Below are 22,434 nucleotides of genomic sequence, written 5' to 3'. Positions count from 1 at the left end.
AAGAAAAACATATGGACCTCTTTATAGCTTGTTTTTCCAGGTAATTTCCGGTATCAAAGTTCTCTCTTCTCAAATATCTCTGGCTTTTGTCAAGCAGGCATAAAATGTAAGCACAGATCATGACTACTTTTCTGAATACTCTTGATATTGCAAGAACTCTCTTAGCAAGGGACATATAGTTATATTTTCAACAGTTTGTATTGAATTTCAACAATGTTATCATTGCAAAAGTGAGTCAACTCTCAGCAACTACTATGGATGTAAACTCTCCATTACACAGTTGTCTATTGTTCCTTTCAGTATGGATACTAAATTTTGGTATATTTTTACTACTGACAACAGAACTGCAGAGGAGCACTTAGCCCATCAAGTCTCTATCAAGAATAATAAGCTTAAGTAAAGTATGAGAGTCACTAGGCTACCTATTTCTACTAACTCTACCATTTCATGAAGACAGACAAGGAAATACACATCAAAAATATTAAAATAATATGAACCATGGCTCTTTATAAGGCTAAAATGCTTTATTGATCATATCTAAACACACTGCTAAGATTTCATGATTTTGACATGATTCCTAAGAAAGACTAAAAATGTTAATGATTTTAATAGTTGTACTCAAATGTATTTTAGGATGATCATATTTAAATCAATAGTATCCCAATGTCTCCATAATTTTATTTCTCATTAGAGCTTTCTGTATCATCAAATATGTTAGTCTTCTCATAAACCCGAACTACCTGGAAAAGACAGAGCATTTTTCTTGTGAGTACCAGAAGTCTATTAAAGGCAAATTAAAATTAATTTAGATAGTATGCTAGGCATAACTACTATAACTACCAATGATAGTTCCTTAATTTGGAAACACCAGAAGTCATCAAGCTTTTTTTTCAGGCAAATCTTGTATCCACAATTACAAAACTATAATACTAAGCATTTCTTTTTGTGTGTACTTATGCAGAACTGCTTTTTCTGTATACAGTGATCTTCAGTAGATGATTGCAAGCTTTAGACTAAGTGACCTAAGATTATGTTCTCCATTTCTGGCAAAATTTCCAATATCACAGCCATTGCCACAAAACTGATTTGAATAAGAATCTCTCTAAAGAAATATATTTTAATACCCTATATCGCAAAATGAAGCAAATAATTTTTCTCACATTGATACAAATTTCTTCTGAAAGACACCTGTAAGTAGAATGTGTGATTTGTCAAGATTACACCACTGAAGTAGGGATCCAGTTTCAGCACTGAATTCCTTTTGACCGAGCAAACTATTCCTTATTACTTGGGTCAAAGAAATCAAATTCAAAACATGTGTATTCATATATATGTGTATGCATGTGTATGTATATATCTATGTGCATAAATCATGCATATAATATGAATATGTATACATAAGATGTAGTGATATGATGTGATATGATGTGATATGATATGATATGATATGATATGATATGATATGATATAATGCAATAGAATTCTGATTATGGTTTCCCTTTCAAAAAAACTTCTTGAATTCTGAGATTTCCCCCAATCCTAAATTTTTGTACTTTGTTCATATCTTCTTAGGAAATTGATGGGTATCTAAATAATTCTTAATACTAATAATAAAGTAAAGTAAGATAAAACAAAACAATCATATGGAATAGGAAAAAAAAAGGACAAACTTGAAAACCTGTGACTGAAGGAAAAAATAAGAAATACATGTAGACACAAAGGTTTACATAGCCTAACATTCAGAAGTTTTGTAGAAACACTTCAACTGTGACTCAGTATTTATAAGGAAAATATCTATAAAGTTAGAAAAAAACACAGTCAAAACATTACGAGCAAAACTTCATTTCTTTTTTTGTTTGTCATGTCATTTTGTGTAGTTCTTTTCTTCAGTGCTGTTTGCATGGGCAGCAGATTATATTGCAATAAACTCTTTTCCTTTCTTTGAAAACAGTTATCTATTTGAGTTACAGTCTGAATTAATAACAGAATATGTATTCACATTTGCTATCAAAATAGTAAACCAATTGCCTTAGGCAAGAGTAATCTGATTATATGCTGTGCCAGTATGTGTGAGTTTATACTTACCCAAAATTATTCATAGGAATTACTATGTTGAATGGTTCCCAGCCATCCCCTGATAGAAGTTCACCTGTAGAATATAAAATATATCTGTGAGACTATAGTTTTTGAAAACTTGTTCTCTATGACTTTTATATAGAAAAGCAGACTATGACAACATAAAACATCGAAAGTTTAGATTCAATTTTAAGGATAATTTTTGTTTGCTAGATTTAATATAATAAAACTGATTAGAATCAAATTCTGTGAAAGCATGTGGAATGTGCTTTCTTTAACTATCATTCCTCTAAAACAAAATTCAAAGTGTCCTTCTAGATGTGAAAAATGAAAATATTATTAAAAAATATGAAGAAGCAAAATTGTTCTTTGGAGTAGAAAGCAGGGTTATATTCATGAGCCACTGCTGCCATGTCCAATGCCACAGTGTCCACTTTTTCAAAGAGATGCACTAAAGCTTACTCCATTACCAAACATTCAACCACTACTAGACCTTGTTGATCAAAATCCCCAGACTGATCTTTCAGTTTTCAGAGGGAACACCTGAGCCCAGCAGTCCATTCCCACCAAGGAATTGTACATCACTCTGATGGAGAACTATATGTACAGAGAACATAATCACTACAAAACAAATTTACTAATTTCTTTGCCATTGATAAAAATATAAAAATGTGAAAATACAAGTTTATGTTATAATGAAAGTTTGAAATTTCTTTGATACTTCATAAAGTGTTCTGTTGAGCTGAATATCATAGTCACATAAATCATGTTGCTGCTACTTATATTGTATCTTGTTCAAAAATACATTCAACAAATGCATTCCACCAAATTACATCTTTAAAATGTTCCTGTATTTTGTATAATTCTATTCTCAAAATACTATATGTCACCACAAGTTATCTTTAATAAATTTCATGATGAAAAATGTTAGGTGAAATTACTGTAACCAAAGCCATGAATCTTGAAACTCAAGAGGTTTTTTTCCTCATTTTTTATTATGTGTTTCTGCAATGTAAATATTTTTAAGGCAAACCAGAATGAAACAAATTTATCATGAGCAAATATGGTTTATTCAATCCCATTGTCCTCACTATCTTTCCTTTCCAGGTTTTCCTGCTGTGTATCTAGCCTTGCAAATTACCCTATTTGACATTCTTTTTTCATGAAAACTAGTTTAGGTGGTGTACTAGAAATAATAGAATTTTACTATCATATGACAAGTTAGAAAGTTTTCTCTTCTGGAAGACAAACTTGGAATGAAGATCACATAAATAATTTCCCTAGAACCCACACCATATGGAAAACACTATAAATTGAAATGGAATTTCTTTTTTACTGAGAAAATATCCTCCAGTGGGAAACAATGGAATATTTACTCTTCTTAACTCTGCTCCCAGTAATAGGAATGTTGATTACAAATTTCCCATGTATTCATCTCTATTTTCTACTAATTATACAATCTAACATAGAATCCTCTACTTTAATGAAATAATAACAGAGACATATGGACTCAGAATATCATAAATATTTCAAGAACAAAGTTGTCCTGAATGACCCTGTCCAATCTATGACACCTTACTTTATTCTCCAATGAAAGTATTAAGTTGCTTTATAGCACTTACTGTATTAATCATAATGATAATAATAAGAAGAAGAAGAAAAAGAAGAAGAAGAAGAAGAAGAAGAAGAAGAAGAAGAAGAAGAAGAAGAAGAAGAAGAAGAAGAAGAAGAAGAAGAAACTGCTAGGGGATAATAACTATTTTCAGTTCAACCTGTACACACTATTCCAAAGTATAATTTCTTACTACTGATAATGGACTACTTTCAACAGATGACTTGAACCAGAAATCCCATGATATCCTATGTTCCACTATTCTTTCCTCATTGGAAATGTTAATATATGATACATAATATAACATTAATATATAGCAAAGAAATAAAATATCTTAAATACTTAGACTATGATCCCCGAGCACTCATTGAATGGGATGACAACCCAATCCACTGGCATCTTCACTAATGACACCATATCCTACTTTCCCATTTCTGTGAAATGTAAGACTCCATTTTTTAAACATGTTTCTCCTTGCCCTCTTTGTCCATGTCATACCATCTACAATAAAAAAATTGTCAACTGAAGATTTCTCAATAAACTTAAACTCAAATTGCTTACTAAAAATTAATTCACCTAAGCTAATAAACCTTTATTAATCTACCTAAATAATTGTATACTAAGGAACTTGTTAAAAACGATTTTCAAATCTCGATATCCAGATGAAATTTCACTTCAACTTATATTTCTCAACAATTCATAGTCTAAAATTGTAATACAAAATTAAATGTTATTCAGTAAAATAAACAAACCTAAAAGACCCAGTCTTTTCTCTTCAATAGCAAATGTGTGATTTCTCCATTTTAAATGATTTATTATTAGTTTGTTGATCATCTCAGTAACTGAAATTAGGTAGATTACCTGGTATCCTTTGCATGAAGATGGCAATTTTGTCCCCAGACATTAAATCATTAAGCATATTTCTTCCAGTTTCATTAATTCTAGATATGTCCTTTGCAGATGCATACAAATTGAAGGTTACATTTCCAAGGTTGACATCATCATTTTCACCATCACTTTTCACATTTATTTCACCCGTAGGAAATAAAATGTATATTGCAAGGGATACTGGATATATATATATATATATATATATATATATATATATATATATATATATATGAATTCAGTGTAATCCTTGCACAAAAGTCAATTTGGTTGAGTTCCCACACAAAAGAATCTTGTAGTGAAATCATTAATCACTGAAACAAGTATAACCAGGATTTGGAAAATGAAAATACTCTTGTATTTTGGTGCTTACGTTGCAAATGACGAAGAATCCCACAAGTGAGTAGAGAATAATCAGTTTCATGTTGATCATTTAGGATCCAGATGAAGAGCCTTGTATCCTGGAGATCAACGCCTCCAAAGAACATCTAGCTTGCATATTTATACTGTGTCTCAGAATTGTTCAGGTCTCTAAGTGTTGTGGTGAGCTTAATGATGACAGACAGGTAATCATTGTCACATGTCCAAAATAGAACAGTGGCTATGGCTTAATGTCAATTTTCTGTAATATCTTCTAAGATTTTGTCCTAATTTAGTTCATGCCTAACCTATAATATTCCATTTACTCCCCTGTGTAAATAGCAAGTCCTCAAAATAAGCATTTCAGGATGAAACAAAACAAATGCTTCAAACATAAGCTGTGATTTGTGCTCTTTCAATCATAGTCAAAGTCTTAATGTCTCAAAAAAATCAAGCATTATGATTAAATAAAACAATTGTATTACTTCACAACATAATATGTTTCAAACATTTGCAACCTTTTAAAACACAACACCAACAGCAGCAAAGCCTTAAACCATTAAAATTCATCATTTTCCTCCTTAGGGAAACATAAAAGTATCAGACAGGTAGAGTTGTCACATAAATAAGAAAGTTAACAGCCACAATTTGTATGAGAGGATCTGTTACAGTCCCTTGCAGTCCTCATGGTTAAGGTTTCAGTGTTTGTGAGCTCATGTGAATTGATGAATAAATGGGCTACAGTCACAAGGTGTCTTCTAAATCCTCTGACTCCTACAGTATGATTTGGGAATTAAATTCAGACCCTAAATCTTTCAAGGGAAGTATGTGAGAAAGAGAACTATTTCTTCCTGGGAGATTTTCTGCTTGTTTGACAGAATTTTAAATGGCATGCAAAATATATTAGATATATTAGTAGTTATTTTGTTATATGTTTCCTTGTTTTAATTTTCTCTGAAGTTTGTCTTGTTATGCCTCAAAATCAACATGAGATATGAATTATTTTCAAGGTTGACAAAATTGTCCTTCTAAATATTAAATGACTATGGAAAATTGTCCATACCCATCACGATAGATGCATGAACAGCAAATTTATCTTCCAACAGTGCCTTCCACAGCTACTTTATCTCAGTTATCCTCTAAAAAGGACTTTAAAACATTATAAAGACCTTTTCCACTTTGTTAAACGAGCCTAACTTACACTAAAATTCATATTGTCCCAATGAATATCTTATGACAGGAGGACCTGTTCATGCCAAGTACATTCTCTCAAATTGAAAAAAAAGTGATAGATTAAAAAGCAAAAAATATAGGTTACTCACAAGCCATTAACACATCCACTATTCTTACACAAAAGACAACAAAAGTCAAGAGGAAATTTTTCATTTTCATTTTGGACAGCAATGTGGTCTTAGAACCTCAGCAGGTAACCACAACACTCATGATAATATTACAAAATAAAATCTTACAATATCCCTCCTAAAAAGAATCATAGTTTGACATTAGTTAATGGGAGGATTTATGCACTAAATTCCTGCAAAATTAAAGATAGGTTTAAACAGATTCAAATTATGTATACAAATTGTAAGACACTCTAGTTTCTCTCACTCTGAGAGCATGTATTGCAGTGTTCAACAGTGCTAGATGGAGCTTTTTATTTAAATGCACATGCTGATACATAAAAGATCCTTCTTCAGTCAGTGAACCTAACACAAACAAGCTTATTCTTCAAAAATCTCTTTAAGACCCATGTAAGTTGAGTTCAGTTATAAACATTTGATAGGCAGAATCTGACTAAATTATTACAAATAAGACATAATTAAATAATGTATATATTGTTAAGCATTTGCAGCCCACGAAAGTTTTTTTTGGACGCTGTTAAAACTTATAAACATGTTCTACTCTATGTTCAACTGTTAAGTAATTCAATCTCAGTCATTGAAAACACATCTTTACTGTCTGCTATGCTATATTACAAAAATCTACAGCAGATACTATGTATATCTCAGGCTTATTAGGCAATCCATGTACATTTTCCCAATATTCAACATATTTTTCCTAACACTGCCAATGAATCTCATTAATAGACTACAGAACATCACTGGAAACCTCCTCTGTACTATTTCTTTAATACCTAACTTTTAGCATTGATTAATTATATCCACATTCATGTGGTCTTCCAAAATAATACTCTTCCAACCAATAGTTCTGAGATTAGCACAGTCTCCTGCCATCAGGCTTTACTCACTCAAAAGTAAATTGTTTCCTAGTTCCATGCATCATACTTTGTTCTCTTCTTCCTCCACTTCTTCTTTCTTCTTTCTCCACTTCCTCTTCCTCTTCTTCATCTTCCTCCTCTTCCACGTTCTCCACTTCTTCCTTTTCCTTTTCCTCCTCCTCTTCCTCTTCCTCTTGCACTTCCTCTTCTTTTGCTTCTGCTTCTGCTTTTTAAAGGACTTCTTTGACATTCCCCCCCTCCATTAATCTTATTTACATTGCTCTAAAATTTCAAACTCTAAAATTTCCACACTTCACAATGGATTTAAATATTTTTAAAAAAATTCAAGAGATTCATCTAAATCAGTGTGTGAATGGTTTTGTCTTAATCACATAAACACACTCTAACTGGTCTTAATTGTTCTATAAGCTCTTTACTACTTACGATTTTAGTGCACTCTAAACACTCTAAACAACATTACACATAATTTTCTGGTAATATTGTTTTTTCTTGTTAACTACTACTATCTGATTTAATTGATGGCTCTCACAACTGGCACCCTCATATTCTCTACAAGATCTCAAAGCATTCCCCTTCATGTGGCAACCACTTACACTACTTATAAAAGCTTCAATGTACTGGGCAATAGAGTAAATATTTATGACAGAAAAGCACTCCTATTTTTGCTAATCTGAGAATAAGATTTTGGTTTTGGACATATCTCAACTATCTTACTCAAGACAAGACCTTTGTGTCACAGGGATTTCTGGTCATACATAAAAACACATATCAATTTACTAGCACAAATCAAACATTTCTGATAACTATATTTCAGATCATACAATTAATCTACATAGATTTTCCAACAAATTTGTTTGATTAATATAAACATACTATAGTATACTATAATATGATATACTATACTACAATTAATATATGTTCTTCCTCTTGCATTCCTTTATCTAAACTGTTTCATGCACTCAGTTAAATCTTTCAAATTTATAACCACTCGTATCCTAGTGTCCTAGTGGTTATTGCATATATTGCATATATATATATATACATATATATATATTCATACATATAATAAAACAAACTGACTATTCTATATATGTTACATGCTTTATGTATTTTCAGATTGGATGGTAGCAAAAGGTGAGAGGAAGGTACTTTGTGAAAAAGATGGAAAGAAAACTGCAATCAGGCTGTAAAGTAAACATATAAATTCATGTAGGGGAAAAAATAAAAATCAGAAACTGAGTGTCTGCATAGCTGTGTCATAATAGAATCATTCTCCATTTGAAACAATTTTAAGTGTCACTTGTTGAATAAAATGAAATAAGGAAATCTAGTTAAAATATTAATAAAATATCAGAGACTATATTATATTGACATGAATATCTATGTCAATGAAACTTCAGATGTATTATAGAAACTAAGGCAAAGTTATTAAAATAAAGAATATTATTAGACAGGAATTCACTTCTAAATGATTTTAAAATCAATATACAGTCTTGTCCGTTGAATTTATTTCCAAGTTTTACAAGTTTGTGGCACCTAGAACAGTGGAAGAGTGCTCTTCTTCCATGTCCTCACCAACATGTGTCACCGGTGTTTTGATCTTAGTCTTTCTGATTGGTGTAAGGTAGAATCTCAAAGTCATCTTGATTTGCATTTCCCTGATCACTAAGGACTTTAAACATTTCTTCAAGTGCTTCTCAACCTTTTGAGACTCCTTCATCCTGAATTTTCGGTTTAGTTTAAGACCACATTTTTTTTATTGGGTTGTTTGGTTTTTTACATGTTACCTTCCTGAGTTCTTTATGTATTTTGGATATTAGCCCTAGATAAGATGTGGTATTAGTGAAGATTCCCAGTCTGTTGCCAATGTGTCCTATTGACTATTTCACTTGCTGTACACAAACTTTTCAGACTCATGAGGTTCTATATATCAATTCTTGATCCTAGAGCTTGAGCCATTGGAGCTCTACTTAGGCAATTTTTCCCAGTGTCAATGAATTTGAGGCCCTTTCTCACTCTCTTTTTTTAAAGTCATATTTAGTGTAATTATTGTGTCATTATTTCCCCATCCCAATTTTCATTTGTACAAATGAAGTCTACTGATTTATTTGGGTAAATTTTATTTCCAGTCACTTTGGTGAAGTTGTTTTTCAGCTGGCGAGGTTCCGTGTAGGATTTTGGGGGTCACTTCTCTATAGTACCACATCATGTACAAGTAGTGTTACCTTGACTTCTTTATCATTTTGTATCCTCTTGATCTCCTTTTGTTGTTTTATTACTCTAGCTAGACCTTCAAGTACTATATTGAATAGACATAGGGAGAGTGGGTATCATTGTCTTGTTCCAGTTTTAGTGGGATTGCTTCAACTATCTTTCTTTTTACTTTTATATTGGCCATTAATTTGTTATATATTGCTTTTATTATGTTTAGATATAGGCCTTGAGTTACAGTTTTTCAACACTTTAAAATGAAGTGGTATTGTATTTTGTCAAATGCTTTTTCAGCTTCTAATGAAGTGATCCTGTGACTTTTTTGAGTTTGTTTATCTATTAGATTATGTTCATGGACTTTTGTATATTGAGCCAACCTTGCATCCTTAGGATAAAGCCTACGTGATTGTGGTAAATGAAGGTTTTGATATGTTTTAGGCTTTAGTTTGCTGTGGAGAGCTTTTGGGACTTCTTCTAGAAACTTGGCAGGAATTTGATATTTGACAAAGAGTAGATTTCAAGCAGGTATCTTATAATGGGCCAGCACAGAGAAGCAAATTCTGGAAACAATCTGATTTCGGACAGAACAAAGAAATAGGCTTCAGGTAAGAGTAAGACTTTGGGCTTGGATAGGGAAGAAGGCTCAGATACTTTGGTCATCCTGTTAACCCCTTAGATACAGTGATCATGGGAATTTGTTTATTGCCTTGCTTGTTCTTTGACTATTGTGTTTTTTGTCCTGTTGCTCCTTAACCTAGAACTGACCTTATTACTTGCATGTAATTAAAATGACATAAAAGTAGAGTGGTAAAAATACACCTGGCTCAGCATCAGAACTAACTGGGATTATGCTTCAGTGTTGTCTAATTGTCTTGGATACTTTTTAATCCATGATTTGACCCCGAAGAACCTGTTGACTCCCTGAGCTGGCTTGGTCATTTTGCAAGAATTGTATTGAGTAGTTTTAATTGGTATTCATCTGGAATATTGATATTTTGGGGGGATCTTTTTGTGTGATTTAGGTATCAGAGTAATTGTGACTTCATAGAATAAATTATGCAGTATTCCTTCTCTTTCTATTTCATGTAGTAGTTTGACGAGTGTTGGTATTATCTCCTCTTTGAAGGTCTGGCAGAATTCTGTGTGAAAACCATCAGACCCTGGGGTTGTTTTTGTTGCTGTTGTTGTTGTTATTGTTGTTGTTGTTGTTGTTGTTGAGAGTTTTTAATGACTTCTGTGTTACCTTAGGTGATATGGACACGTTCAGATAGTTCATCTACTCTTGATGTAACTTTGGTACATGTTGTCTGTCTAAAAATTTCACCTAGATTTTCCAGTTACTTTGAGTATAATCTTTTGTAGTAGGTCTGAAGTTTTTTCCTATTTCCTCAGTTTCTGTTGTTATGTTTCTCTTTTTATTTCTGATTTTGTTAATTTGGGTACTGTCTCTGGGCCCTGTAGATAGTTTGAATATGGGTCTATCTACCTTGTTGCTTTTCTCAAAGAACCAGCCTTTGGTTTTGTTTGTTCCCTGTGTTATTCTCTGTGTTTCTATTTGTTTGATTCACTCCCTGTGTTTTACTATTTCCTGCTTTCTAATCTTTTTTGGTGTCTTTGTTTCTTTTTGTTCTAGAACTCTCAGGTGTGCTGTTAATTTGCTAGAGTAAGGTCTTTCAATTTTTTTTTTAACCAGGGCACATAGTGGAATAATTTTTCCTCTTAACGTTCATTGTGTCCCAAAAATTTGGTTATGCCATGTTATTATTTTCATTGAATTACAGAAAGTCTGTCATTTCTTTGTTTAGTTTTCCAAGACAAATTAGAATTGAATAAGAAATTATTCAATATTTATATTTTCTGTTGTTTTTGTTGTTATTGAAGTTGAACCTTAATCTGTCATGATCTGTTGGAATGCATGACATTATATCTATTTTCTTGTACCAGTTGAGGCTTGATTTGTGACTGATTATATGATCAATTTTGGGAGTTACCATTTCATCATGAAAACAAGGTATATTCTTTCCTTGGAGGATGAAACATTCTGTAGATATTTTTGAATCCATGTGGTTCATAACCTTTATTAGTTTTACTGTCTCTTTTTTATTTTCTGTTTAATTATGACTGAAATAACCTCCTCTCTGCTTCATTCAGAAATGGAAAAAAAATTCCTGCCATAACTTTGAAATGATTCCAAAGGTAATTAAGTTAGGTGAGATATTTCATCTAAAATAATCTACATGTTTGATGGAAGTAAATATCGAAAAAAAAGAAATCTAACAAGCACCTTGCTGCCTATCTAAAGCAAATTAAACATTATGTATATCCTTCAGCTCTGTCAGACACTTATTTTCATGAAATACCATGTACCTGTTCCATTTGCGAGACTCAGAACTTTTATAATTGTGTGTAATTTTTTTTTCAGTCAGGGATTTGATTTTATTTTAAAACTATGTTTTTCCATTTTAAAACAGCCTGTATCTAGTAACAAAGATATGCAATCAGGTGAAGGCTATAGAAATTTCTACGGAATTTACAATTTAGTTTGTTTTTCTTAATTTGTGAATAGATGAAGAAAATATGACAAATGTGTGAAATAATATCCTGGGTTTTCTGCCTCTTGTCCTTATAATGTTCAATATGGACTTGTTAGAACATAGAGTTGAAAAATGTTGGGTGATAAAATGATAGATACCTCCTTGAAGAAGCTTCCATGAGGTTGCCGTTCAAGGTTGTGTTATACTTTGCAGTATTACTGCCCTTTAATGGATATCAACACATATGCATATAAATAACCAACACATGTTATTTGTTTGTAAATAGAACTGGTTCATTATATTTCTACAATATTAATGTCAACAATTCCCATATGCTTCATTATTTGTCCCTTTGGCTTGCTCATGGATACGTTAATACAAAGCCACCAACTTACTAAAACATCATACATAGCACAGGGCTTTGATGGCACTTTCTTAAATATTGCCCATTTAGAATTTAACTGTTTAAATGCTTAAATCCCATTTCTGAATATAACCTGAACAACAGACCTCATCTTAACCTTTGATAAAAAGAACATTGAACAAAGACTCATAAATAAGTTTCAGGTCTAAATGTACCCATTGTTATTTCCACTGTGTTCTGTGTTAATCAAATTGCACTAAAGATGGATTAACCTTTACTATCTTACAAACAGTTTGCCGATCAAAACAAATATGATGTTCTAAGTGTCGAAAGCAACTCAATGAAGGCAAATATTTATTCAAAAGATTTAGGTATTTGATTATCCATCTGTATCACACTTGGGCACATACACTAAGGATTCTTCTCCTTATTATAATTGCTTAACTATGTTCATTGATGGTCTTTACACAACTTCTTGAAAATTCATAAAATATAGATATTCATCACCTAAAGGATAGATAATGAGAATGTATTGCAATCCAAGGAATGTTTTTCAGTTTTTAATAAAACAGAAATAATAAACCTTAAAGACTTATTGATGAAATGGAATACTAAGTGAGGAAACACAATGTAGGAAAACAATTTACACATACTTGCTTATATTATGTGAAAGCTATCTTTAAATATTTGGTTACCAATGTTTGACTTGGATATTCCATAAAAAACAAAAAAATTATAAAGATTGAATGGGTGGTCATAGTTTTAAATGAAGGGGACACAGAACAGAACTGCCCCAGGTGGGACAGTCTTTGGAGGACATTTTCTTCACTTTTTGCTCCACTCTTTGTCCCTGTATTTCCTTCCATGAGTATTTTGTTCTCCCTTCTAAGAGGGTATGAAACATCCACATTTTGGTCGTCCTTCTACTGGGGTTTCATATGATCTCTGAATTTTTTCATAGGGATTCCAAGATTTTGTACTAATATCCACCTATTAGTAAGTGCGTACCATGTACGTTCTTTTGTGACAGGGTTACTACCCTCAGAATGATATTTTCTAATTCCATCTATTTGCCTAAGAATTTGAAGTACTCATTGCTTTTAATGGGTGAGTAGTACTCCACTGTATAAATGTACAACATTTACTGTATCCATTCCTATGTAGAAGAACATCTGGGTTCTTTCCAGCTTCTGCCTATTGTAAATAAGTCTGCTATAAACAGACTGGAGTATGTGTCCTTGTTATATATTAGAACATCTTATGGGTGTATGCCCAGGAGTGGTATAGCTGGGCTCTCAGGTACTACTAATTCCAATTTTCTGCAGTACGGCTAGACTGATTTCCATAGTAGTTGTACCAGGTAGCAAGTCCAACAGCAATGAAGGAGTTTCCTATATCTTCACCTCCTCTCCAGAATCTATTTTCACCTGAGTTTTTGATCTTAGCCACTCTGACTGCTGTGAGGAATTATCACAGAGTACTTTTGATTTGCATTTCCCTGATAACTCAGGATGTTGAACATTGCTTTACTTGCTTCTCAGACATTCAACATTTCCCAGTTGACAATTCTCTGTTTAGATCTGTACCACATTTTTAATAGGAATATTTGAATCTCTAGTGTCAAACTTCTTGAGTTCGTTGTACATATTAGATATTAGCACTCTATTGGATGTGGTATTGGTAACCTTTTCTCAATCTGATTGTTACTGTTTCCTCCTATTGACACTGTCTTTTACCTTACAGAAGCCTTGAAATTTTATTAGGTCCCATTTCACAATACTTGATATTAGAGCATCAGCCATTGCTAGTAATTCAGGAAAATTTCTCCTGTGCCTATGTGTTCAAGGGTCTTACCCACTTTCTCTTCTATTAGTTCCAGTGGGCTGGTTTTATTTGGTGGTCTTTGATCCATTTGGACTTGAGTTTTTTAGAAGGAGATAAGAATGGGTCAATTTGCAATGTTCTACACGTTGACCTCCAAGTAAACAGCTCCATATTGTAAAAATGCTGTCTTTTTTCTATTGGATATTTTTAACTCCTCTGTCAAAGATTAAGTGACCACAGGTGTGTGGGTTCATTTATGGGTTTCCAATTCTATTCCATTGATATGCCTGCCTGTTTCTGTACCAATACAATGCAGTTTTTAGTAATGATTGCCCTGTATTATAGCTGGAGGGCAGGGATGGTGATTTCCCAAGAAGTTCTTTTTTATTGAGAATGGTTTTTGCTATCCTAAGTTTTCACTTTTCCAAATGAATATGCAAATTGCTCTTTCTGATTCTATGAAGAATTGAGTTGGAATTTTGATGTGGATTGCATTGATTCTGTAGATTGCTTTTGGCAAGTTGGCCATTTTTACTATATTAATCCTACCAATTTATCATGAGAATGGGAGATCTTTCCATCTTTTGAGATCTTCTTAAATTTCTTTCTTCAGAAACTTGAAATTCTTATCATACAGATTTTTTGCTTGCTTGTTGAGAGTAGCTACAAGGCGATTATTTGTGGTGATTGTGAAGGTGTCATTTCCATAATTCCTTTCTCAGACTGTTTTTCCTTTGAGTTAGGAAGGCTACTGATTTGTTTGAGTTAATTTTATATCCAGCCACATTGCTGAAGTTGTTTATCAGGATTACTGGTTTTTCTGGTAGAACTTCTTAGAATACTTAAGTATAATATATCATTTGCAAATAGTGATATTTTGACTTCTTCCTTTCCAATTTGTATTCCTTTGACATCCTTTTTGTAGAGAGCGGCGCGGCGAAACAAAGATGGCGCCAACATCCAGCCTTGTCTGGATGTCGACAACTTACCGCACATGTGCAGTACTGTTGTTCACAACTGGAGGGCGCCCTACATCTCATTATCGTATGGCCGCCCTAGCAAGGGGACAAGCCTGCACATGCGCAGTAAGTTGTCGATATCCAGACAAGGCTGGATGTCGGCGCCATCTTTGTTTCGCCACGCCGCTCTCTACACCTTTTGTTGTTTAATTTCTCATGCTAAGACTTCAAGGACTATATTGAATGAGTAGGGAGAGAGTGGGCACCATTGCCTAATTCCTTATTTTACTGTGATTACTTCAAGTTTCTCTCCATTTAGTTGGATGCTGGCTACTTGTTTGCTGTATATTGCTTTTACAATGTTGAGGCATGGGCCTTGAATTCCTGATCTTTCCAAAACTTTTACCATGAAGGGATGTTGAGTTTTTGTCAAACGCTTTCTTGATATTTAATGAGTTGATTGTGTGTTTTTTTTCTTTGAATTTTTTTTGTATAATTTTTATGTTGGTGGATTTCTGTATATTGTACCATCCTTGCATCACTGGGATGAAGCCTACTTAATCATGGTGAATGATCTTTTAGATGTGTTCTTGGATTCTGTTACCAAGATTTTATTTTGAGAATTTTTGTACTAATATTCATGAAGAAATTGGTCTGAAGTTAACTGTATCTGTAGAGTCTTTGTGTGGTTTAGGTAGAAGCATAATTGTGGCTTGAAAGAACAAGTTGGGTCATATTCCTTCTATTTCTATTTCTTGGAATGTTTGAAAAGTATTGGTATTAGTTCTTCTTTGCAAGTCTGGTAGAATTTCTGCACTAAAGCCATCTGATCCTTGGCTTTTTTGGTTCTGTGGCATTTCATGACCACTCCTATTTCTTTAGGGGTTATGGGACTGTTTTTATGGTTTATCTGATCCTGATTTAACTTTGGTAACTGGTACCTGTCAACAAAATTTTCCTTTCATCCAGATTTTCCAGTCTTGTTGAATATAGGCTTTTGTAATAGGATCTGTTCATTTTTTGAATTTCCTCAGATTCTGTTGTTATGTCTCCCTTTTCATTTCTGATTTTGTTAATTTCAATACACTCTCTCTGACCTCTGGTTGTTCTGGCTAAGGCTTTATCCATTTCATTTTTTTTCTCAAAGAACTAGCTCCTGATTTTGTTGATACTTTCTATAGTCCCTTCTGTTTCTATTTGGTTGATTTCAGCTCTGAGTTTGATTATATCTGTGAGTTTTCCTGTTTAGCACAGCTTTAAATGTATCCCATAAGTTTTGGTATGTTGTGTCTTCATTTTCATTGCATTCTAAAATATCTTTTATTTATTTCTTCCTTGATCATGTTATCATTGAGTAGAGCATTGTTCAGTTCCCATGTATCTGTGTGCTTTCTGATGTTTTTGTTGTTATTGAAGACAAACATAGGTCATGGTAATCTGATAGAATATATGGGATTATGTTCATCTCCTTGTATTTATACTGAGGCCTATTTTGTCATCAATTATATGGTCAGTTTTTGAGACATATCAAGGGGTTTAGTCTTCTCATCGTGACCTGGATTTCCAGGATGGTTTGGGTTAGGAACTTTTTGCTTCTTGCATTTTTTGGATTATTGTGTCAATGTTTGTATGGAACCTACTGTCCCCGAGATACTCTCTTTAATCTCATATATTCTGTTGGTGATGCTTGTGTCTATGAGACCTGATTTCTTTCCCAGGTTTTCTATGTCCAGGGTTGTCTTTCTTTATTATTTATTTATTGTTTCTATTTCCATTTTTAAATCCTGAATTTTTTTCAATTTCTTCACATCTTGGGTTGTGTTTTCCTTTCATTCCTTAAGGGATTTTTGTGTTTCTTCTTTAAGGGCTTCTACTTGTTTTCTTGTGTTGCCCTGTACTTCTTTAAGTGAGTTATTTATGTCCTTCTCAAAGTCCTTTATCATCATCATGGTTTTAAATCCAAATTTTGCTGTTTCAGTTATGTGGGGATGGCCTATATTTACTATGTTAGGAGAACCAAGTTATGATGATGCCAAATAGTCTTGGTTTCTGTTGTTTAGGTTCTTACACTTGCCTCTCACGAGCTGGTTATCTCTGATATTAGCTGGCCTTGTTGTCTCTGAGTGGATTTTGTCTCTCCTGTGAGCCTGGGAGGCTGGGAGCCTGTGATCTTTGGAGTGAGTGCATTCCTGGAAGACCAGCTCTCTGCCCTCAGGTTTTACAACTAACAGCTGTCAGACACCCCCTGCTCTAGGTACAGAGGGAGACTGGAATGATCTTGTCCTAGGCCACCCTATTGTTCCTGCATCTCATGTGCCCCTGGAGTGTTTTTCCTTGGATAGTCAGTGGGGAGAAATGGGGGTCTCTCTTATGGGCTAACAGCATAAAATGGAGTGTGCTCCTTGCACAACAGTTCTCTGTGGGCAGGTTTTTTGTCCAAAGGCTGTTGGAAAATGCCAGCTTGGTACAGATGGAGACTGCAGGGGTCCTGTCCTATACCACTCTGTGACTCCCACACCCCATAAGTGTTGCACCCAACCTCGACCAGCAAGGAAGACATGACCAGAGGAGATCTTCAAGCAGTTTATTCAGGAATCTTGATACAATCTTCTACCCTGGGGAATGCCCTACATCAGCTTAAGTACCCAATGCCAACCAACCCCAGTGTGCGACGTGGGTTATGCAGACAGGCTGTCACTATGCGGAACCTAGCAGGCCAAGCAGGCATAGCCAAATAAGGACTTGTTTACTACAAGGAGCGCTCACCGGGAGGGTGGAAGGCGGAAACCAGTGTCATCTTTGAGGTATGGCACGTCAAAGCTCCCTACAGTTCCCCCTTTTTGTTTAATTAATCAAGCAGGCAAAGGCACCACTGAGCGTGGCGACCCCCCCCCCCGTCTTAGGATCATCCCTGCATTAAACCCGTCTTAGGACACCTTGTCGCCCACAAGGTTCCATGCCTTAGGTAGAAGGGAAGTTGTCCGTCACTAGGCAGGGTCACTCACGAGGTGCAACTAGGTCTTCTGAATGACCGTAAGCCAGGCTTGAGGGGACTGTCCTGCCTCAATGGCTGCAAATGCCTGTACCACCATAGCCGCATGCCGCCTCTGGACAAACCTCATTCTACAGAGAAACCACAGGCTCACTAGGGAGACCAGCAGCAAGAGTCCAGCTAGGGCTCCCATACCCGCTCACTCCCTCAGATGATTCATAGCAGCAGCAATCCAAGATGACAATCCCGTAGCCAGTCCAGCATCCACATGTGTGGAGTTCACGGTCACAATGGCTACACGTAGCTGATCCATTAAGAAATCGAATTCTCCAGTCCAATTACTCAGAAGATAACTTGACAACTGTTTAGACAGATTAGCTGCACATGTAAAATTTTCATACTGAATACTGGTCACACATAGGCCAGAGTATCTCCACTGGCAACCTAGCTGTGCAAGCTGCCACAGTGTGTCAATTTGCTTTTGTACCAGGTCAATTCTTTGATTAACCACCATCAGGCCACCTTTAAGTTGAGCATTAATGCTGGCTTGCACATCAAGAGTATGTGCCACATTGGAAGACAAATTAGTCAACCTATGGGCTGTCTGCATGGAATGACTCATAGCTATGGTAGCAGTCGTTGCTCCTACTCCAGCAAGGGATATAGCTGTTATTCTAGCAGCGGTGATGCCAAAATCCCCTTTTTGTCTAAATAGAGTTATAGCATGGGAGGCATCCACAGGAACTGGAACCCATCTGGGCATGCGAGCAACCACAGCGATAGCAAACTTTTCTGCATCCCAGCATTGTGTATAAAAACAGGTATCATTAGAGCATGACAAGACCTCTCCAAATTCCTGACTAGCATTACTAACAATAAACACAAAAGGAGGATAAACACATACAGGAGTGGGCTTAAACGTCATGGCGTATCGGCATGGGTCTCAGGAACACCAATAGTATCCCCCACCGGGGCTCCCTTTGGACCAGCACTTGGGTCACACTGAGAAGTGTCAGCAACAGCAGGATCTTCATTCTTGTTGCAACTCCTGGTCAATCTCTCGGGGACCCACAATGGATCTTGCTGGTCCTGGGGAAGCACACAAACAGACCCTCTCACCCACGCCAGCACAGAATCTGACCCATGCCATAAGCCAGTGAGCACATCTTTCCACTTCACATAACCTTTCAACGTGCCCGCCTGACACTGATGTCGGTCAGTGGCAGAAAGGCCATCATCATCCATAATCAAAAAATTAAGAGTAAAAAGGGCTAAGGATATCTGTTCCTTGGGAGTTCTGCCATGGCCTATTCCCCCTTTTTGTTTAATTATGCATTCCTTCAAAGTACGATGTGCTCGCTCAACAATACCTTGACCTTGGGGATTATATGGCAGGCCATGGCTCAATTGCACATCCATCTGTTTGCAAAAGGATTTGAAAGAGTGGGCAGTGTATGCTGGACCATTATCAGTCTTTAAGTGTTGAGGCTTTCCCCAAGCAGCCCAAGCTTCTAGCAGTGTCCAATAACATTGCGTGCCTTTTCCCCACTCATAGGGGTAGCATGAATGACACCTGAGCAGGTATCCACAGAAACATGAATGTATTTTAGATTCCCAAATCCTGATATGTGAGTCATATCCATTTGCCATACCTTTAAAGGCAGTAAGCCCCTGGGATTAACCCCCACACTAGGGGGATGATGAAAAGTCACATACTGTGGGCAGTCCAAAACTATTTGTCTAGCATCAGCTCGAGACAAATGAAACTTTTGTTGTAAAGTTTTTGTAGGCACATGAAACTGTTGATGAAACTGTAGGGCCTGATCCAATGATGAGCCTAAGAAGATACACTCCATCTGGGTACATCAATCCACAAGATCATTTCCCTCACTTAGAGGACCAGGCCAGCCTGTATGAGCTCTGACATGCTGGACAAAAAACTTGTGATCTCTTCCCCAGATCTATTCCTGAAGTTCCCTCAATAGCTGGCATACTGTACTGTTAATTTTAATAGGGCCAGCCACTTCTAATAGCTTAACTGCATTAACAACATATGATGAATCAGATTGCAAATTAAAGGCAAAAGAACAATTTTTAAAACACTTCCAGCACAATCTTGAGTTCAATTACTTGTGGAGAGCCGGGTTGCTATTGACACAAAATTGGCTCTTGATGGTCAACCATATAGGCTCCACAGGCAGTGGATACATCTGTAAAAATGTTTGGGGGCCCCTGTATGGGACCCTAGAGGATCTTAGTAAGATTTCTGCTCACTTCTCCTTTATTAGGCAAAGACTTCCATGCCTTTGTTGCAATTTCATTTATCTGTGCATAAACTTCCCCAGGGAAACCTGTCTGCTGATTAGCAAAACGTCCTTGCCCTAACAACATGTTTCTGTCCCAGGCTGCCCGCCCACCTCCTGCCGCTAAATTGGCAGCAGCCTGTTCATTGGCATATTCAATTAGAAAAGCTCTCCAATCTAGATACTGCCCTGGGCTGAGGCATGCTCACGCCAGGTTGGTCCAATCATTAGGAGTCATGCAAAAATCTGTGCCGAGCCTCTATCTGAGCAATAGTAAAGGAGGCAGTGATACCATATGTTCTCACTGACTCAGCCAAGGCTTTACTCACCTTGAAATCAAGAGGCTCCTGATATCTTTGTTGATTAGCATCCACATAGACAGGATAGGCTAAATGCAGCTCAGTACGAACTACTCTCCACACTTCAGGGCAGAATGTACTACCGGAAACTCTACTTCTTCCCTCTACAACATTGCAGGGAGGAGGAGCCAAGGGGAACTGCCCAAGAGGTTCCTCCACCATTTTAGGCTTTTTCCTTTTCTTCTGTCTATTACTTAGTGACTGTTTCCACATTTGATCTATTAACTCTTGTAACTCTTCTTCTGAATCTGTTTTGTCTGCTTCCTCCTCCTTTTCTGAGTCTGTCTCCTTTGTGCTTCCCTGCATTTCTGATATCTCCTCTTGAAGCATTTCTAGGGCAGCTTGCCCCTTCTCTATAGCTGCCTGACAACATTTCTGATCCTCAAGGCAGCTACGCACTAAGTGCCACACTGGACAGACCCCATGTTTCAGGGTCCTTTGTTCCCAGGCAAAGTCAAGGTCTTTCCCTAATTTTTCCCAACTTGCCACAGTAAGATTACCAGAGACTGCGAACCAAGGTGCAATGGCATCACATTCGCTCAAAAATCTCTCTATGGAGCTCCTTTTTATTTTTAGCTTCTTTTGCTCGAACAGCTTTTGAAGAGCCAGAAAAATTGGATGAGACTGTGAGGTCGACATGACAAAAACTTTCTATGCTGCTATGGCTAAATTCACTGCGCATCTTGCTACTTTCGGTTCGCTGCTGCCGCGAACTTTACTTTCGGTTCACTGCTACCGAGAACTTTCTCACTACCCTGAGACTTTATGGCTGCTTATTTTCCGCAGTCTTTATGGTCCCACCTTACCTTGGGAACTTACCAGTGTTGCCCTGACTGCAAGAAGTTCTGATCTCAGGATGTCTCCGTACAGGCCACCACTTATAGCGCCCAACCTCGACCAGCAAGGAAGACACGACCAGAGGAGATCTTCTTCAAGCAGTTTATTAGGAACCTTGATACAATCTTCTACCCCGGGGAACGCCCTACATCAGCTTAAGTACCCAACGCCAACCAACCCCAACGTGCGACGTGGGTCATGCAGACAGGCTGTCACTATGCAGAACCTAGCAGGCCAGGCAGGCATAGCCAAATAAGGACTTGTTTACTACAAGGAGCACTCACTGTCGGGAGGGTGGAAGGCAGAAACCAGCACCATCTTTGAGGTGTGGCAGGTCGCAGCTCCCTACACATAAGTTCCTGAGTTTTCTCTCTGTGGACAATCAATGTAGAGAAAGTGGGCTAAGGGCTTAGGAGGGCGAGTGCTTTTGGCAGATTAGCCCTCTGAAGGCAGGTTTTGTGTCTGATGGCTGTGGAACAGTCCTGGCTTTGGGTGCAGATGGAGAACAGAAGGACTGTTTCCCAGGCTACAGGTTTCACCTTGATAGCTTCATGCAGTGCTCTTTCTAGGACTCCATGCAAGGAATCCACTGATACACAATTGGTCTCAGCAATTTACCTTAGATATTATGGGAGATTACATAATATCATTCACACAATGGCCTCTCTTGGGCTTCATTCAGGAACACTCTGAAACATTTCTTATTTCAGCAGCTTTTCTTAGTCTTGCAGAATAATTCCCTAACCCATATCTTCTATCTTTGATTTTAAATCCAAAACAATATGGCCAAAGCTGCCAAGATTTGCTTCTTGTTATACTGGACTACAAGCCCCATGTTAAAATACATCTTCATCTGTTTCTGTTTTCTGTTTTTGA

At 36.2% G+C, this 22,434-nt stretch overlaps 1 long non-coding RNA gene across 1 annotated transcript; it reads right to left on the bottom strand.

The window, feature by feature from the left end:
* Positions 1-505: 505 nt before the first annotated feature.
* On the bottom strand, positions 506-21,756 carry LOC148004529 (uncharacterized). Its single transcript, XR_015624525.1, has 3 exons — positions 21,541-21,756; positions 2,086-2,149; positions 506-740 (listed from the first exon to the last, which is right to left on the bottom strand). It is a non-coding gene; the product is annotated as an uncharacterized LOC148004529 (long non-coding RNA).
* Between the last annotated feature and the right edge of the window lie 678 nt (positions 21,757-22,434).

Source organism: Rattus norvegicus, chromosome 7 (genome assembly GCF_021556685.1).
Source record: "Rattus norvegicus strain SHRSP/BbbUtx chromosome 7, alternate assembly SHRSP_T2T, whole genome shotgun sequence".
Lineage (NCBI taxonomy): Eukaryota > Metazoa > Chordata > Mammalia > Rodentia > Muridae > Rattus > Rattus norvegicus.
The sequence above is the reverse complement of the archived record's forward strand: the minus strand, read 5'-3'. Positions and strand labels throughout refer to the sequence as shown.